Source organism: Adiantum capillus-veneris, chromosome 4, assembly GCF_014529385.1.
Source record: "Adiantum capillus-veneris isolate H3 chromosome 4, ASM1452938v2, whole genome shotgun sequence".
NCBI lineage: Eukaryota > Viridiplantae > Streptophyta > Polypodiopsida > Polypodiales > Pteridaceae > Adiantum > Adiantum capillus-veneris.
Window position 1 is genome coordinate 78,394,524 of NC_140934.1, and position 3,804 is coordinate 78,398,327.

General features: G+C 45.0%; 2 pseudogenes; one reads left to right on the forward strand and one right to left on the reverse strand.

The window, feature by feature from the left end:
- Window positions 1–202: 202 nt before the first annotated feature.
- LOC147459462 (uncharacterized) lies at window positions 203–830 on the reverse strand (annotated as a pseudogene).
- A 560-nt stretch (window positions 831–1,390) lies between these two features.
- Window positions 1,391–1,937, forward strand: LOC147459463 (uncharacterized; annotated as a pseudogene).
- Window positions 1,938–3,804: the final 1,867 nt, after the last annotated feature.

Sequence of the window (3,804 nt, forward strand, 5' to 3'; positions counted from 1 at the left end):
GAGGAAGGAAGAGGAGAAAGCGAGTTATGGAGAGACACCACGGCAACAAGGCTCAAAAGCAGGATACCATTTTCTTATGAAACTCGATATACAATGGACAAGCCAAAATTTAGTTCATCGATTGTAGAGGGGTCTAGGTAAGGAAGCATAGTTATTCGTGGTGAAAGGCCAAAAGATATGGAAATCCATGCTCTCAAAGCATCTAGGTTTCCAACAGAGGAGTGAAAGATATCATGGACCCATTTGTGCTAATTTTGAACACACCCTCGACAACAGATGTCGATAAAATATCCCTTGCCTCTGGAATGCTCTCCATGTACACCTCCTTAAAGGTCCTTGGCAAGGCCAGAAGACGATCCACCATAGACCCTGACACTTGACCGCCACAACATGTCTGTCAATGCTACTCCGGATCTGTGCCTCCAGCCTGAGAGTCGTGTTGATGACGTGATCTTTATCGCAAAGAGAACAACACAGTCGGCCTTCAACCTTCTTCACCTTCGGCGAGTCACAAACTGAGCACTGGGAATGCAAGAGAGCTCTATTGAAGTTCACAAAGCGCAAAGTCCCCACAACCTACAAAAAAAACAAACGTGTAAAGACCACTAAAGATGTCTTTATTCGGTTGAGTACAAAGCATGCAAAGTCACCTCTCTATTGTAGCCGAGAATCTCACACTGTCTATGAAATGTTGTGGTCAATTCTTGCTTTAAGTGTGATCCTCGCACAGGGGCCAAAGTTGTGACGTCCAGAACAGACAATGTGCGCACCTTGCCAACAAAAAGGCCAATATTCCTAGCCACAAACATAATGATGTCCTCCCTAGCCATCTAGGCCATGACTCGATCATAGTCATGCTTTCGAGAGTTGACAAAGTTGACCTACATATGACAAAAGGTTTGTCAATATTGAAAGAAAGAAACGTTGAAACCAATGCTTCTGATACGTACAACTGCTTTGTCATCTGGGGTTGGGCCATCAGCAACAACCAAATCCCCAAATGTAGTGCCAATTCTCTGATGGAAATTATGACTTTGCAAGACAACAAATTCCAGTGTCTCTAAGGGCGAACGTGGGCTAGTAGTCTCGAAAATTGCAACGTCAGCAAGAAATGTGCTTATCTTGGTCTCAAGATAGAAAGCTAAAGAAACAGGGAATCGGTCACAAGGTCGAATGGTTGTCGACCTACCGACATGCAAGGAGAACAAAGCTGACCCAGCATCATTATGGTTTTTAGCCCTCACAAAAGGACAGGAACAAGCCGATCTTGAGCTCGTTGGTGTAGGTCTTAATGAAGGGATCCACAACGACAACCGTGATTGTGTCGATGCAATCCGCATCGACGATGTCGAACTTGAAGTAACGTGCATTTTTCTTTTGCCTAGGGGAGATGGAACGGTATGTGCCATACCAATTCAAGATTTTCCCCTCTATGGAGAAAGGTTTACTACCCTCATCTATATCGCTAATCACGAATAGCGGCAAGGTTTCCTTGACTAACAGGCTTTTCCCTTTGTCCAGTAGCTTGCCGTTGTCCAAGACATTGTGAGCAGCTGAAGATTGGCCAACTTCAAAAAATGATATTGCAGATTTGCATAATTCATGAGCTAGACACGGAAGTTGTTGTTGAGAAGAAGATGGTGCTTGTGCGCACTCCTCCCCTAGAGGAGAGTATCCTTTTCCTGCAAAAAAAAGGAGAGCACCATCTTAACGCAACTCAACACTCAAGAGTGCATTGTAGCGAAGAACATCATAGACACGTCAAGCATGCTCCACAAAGAATGATTGTGCACGCTGGCCATACCTGCACTGCAAGTGGGATCGATAGCAGGGCTTCCTTGAAGCAAGGCATGCCTACACCTCTTCCTAGCTGCGGTTTTCTCGAAGCCCAGATTTGGGGGTGACCCAGCAGAGCTCGACACCACCAGGTGCGATGAACGTTTGCTTGCAAGACATGGAGGAGACTCAACAAACCTGCGTGTTGGAATTAGGGTTGCAGAGAAACACACACAGCTTGGAGAAGACGAAGGAAGCTCAAGGCACACAATAGAGAGTGTATTACTTAGTGTGCAATGGAAAGATAGATAGCCCTAGAGTGATGGGCGTATATACAATGCACTGGGGAAAAAACCTCCTAAAGAGGGAAAAAATGCCCCGGCGGTCCTAGTGTGTTCACACACATTACTACCACATGTATATGGTAACAAATCCCCCCCCTGAGTGATGCGGTGAACGAGAGCTGGCACATGAGTAAAGGGAAGTGCCATGCGCTGAGGACAGGATCAGTCCACAAAGGGGAGTAAGGCCAAAGCTTTGCGGAAAGCTTCAAGCTTCTCACGAGACAATGTCTTTGTGAAAAGATCTGCAAGGTTGTCCTGTGTTGGCACATAAGCCAAGCTGATCTCTCCTGCTGAGAGCCTCTCCCTAACATAGTGGTAATGCACCTCAATGTGCTTTGTGCGAGCATGAAAAACTGGGTTCCTCGCAACTGCCAATGCGCTCTGACTGTCAGTGTAGATAGTGTTGGCAGTGTCCTGTCCAACACCCAAATCAGCCATAAGGCGTCTGAGCCATACACACTCAACCGTAGCTGTGAAGATTGCCCTGTACTGAGCCTCACAACTCGAAGTGGCCACAATAGGTTGCTTCTTGCTCAACCATGATATACATGAACTTCCAAGCATGAAACAAAAACCTGATGTGGACACTCGCGTGTCAAAACAACCAACCCAATCTGAGTCCGAAAAAGCATGTAAGTCTGGCGGCAATGATCCCCCCTTGGGATAAAACAAGCCAAGATGTAAAGTGCCACTAAGGTAGCGGAAAATCCTCGTGACAGCTTGCCAATGCTTAGACCCTGGGCTATGCATAAATCTGCTGACCTGTGAGACTGCAAACTGAATATCTGGCCTCGTGTTGCATACATAAATGAGGCAGCCAACAGCAGTTTGGTAAAGAGTGACATCAGCAAGATCACCAGCATCATGTAGAATCAACTTCAAACCTGTTTCCATGGGAGTGGCAATAGGTTTGCAATCCTCAAGTCCAAACTTACATAGCAATGTCTCTATGTAACTTTTCTGACACAAGGCAATACCACCATCACACTGCTTAAATTGTCTACCCAAGTAATGATGCAACAGCCCCAAATCTTTCATCTTGAAAGTAGCATTCAAATCAGCCTTAAATTCAGCAATATGTCTCTCATTTGGTCCAGTGATCAGCAAATCATCAACATAAAGAACCACGATGAGAAATACATCACCCTCACGCTTTACATACAATGTGCTTTTTGTTGGACTATTACGAAAGCCTTGTTTGACCAAATGAGTGTCAGCTTTCTCATAACAAGCACGAGGAGATTGCTTCAACCCATGCAAAGCCTTGTTACATTTGCACACTTTGTCCTCTTTTCCTTTTATGACAAAACCGCGAGGCTGTGTTACATAAACTTCCTCAAATATGTCACTATTCAAGAAAGCAGTAACAATGTCTGATTGATGTACATCCCAACCAAAATGAGCTGCAAATGCACATAGAAAACGCGCAGTAGTCATACGACAAGTGGGAGCAAAAGTCTCTTCATAATCTATGCCTTTTTGCTGTGCATAACCCTTTGCAACAAGTCGAGCCTTATGGCGATCAATCTCACCATCCAGCTTGCGTTTCAACTTGTAAACCCACTTTGTACCAATGGCCTTTTTGCCAGGAGGCAAATCACATAAAGTCCATGTGTCATTTTCTATAAGTGCATCATATTCTGATTGCATGGCAGCCATCCAATTTTCTGAATTCTGTGCTTCA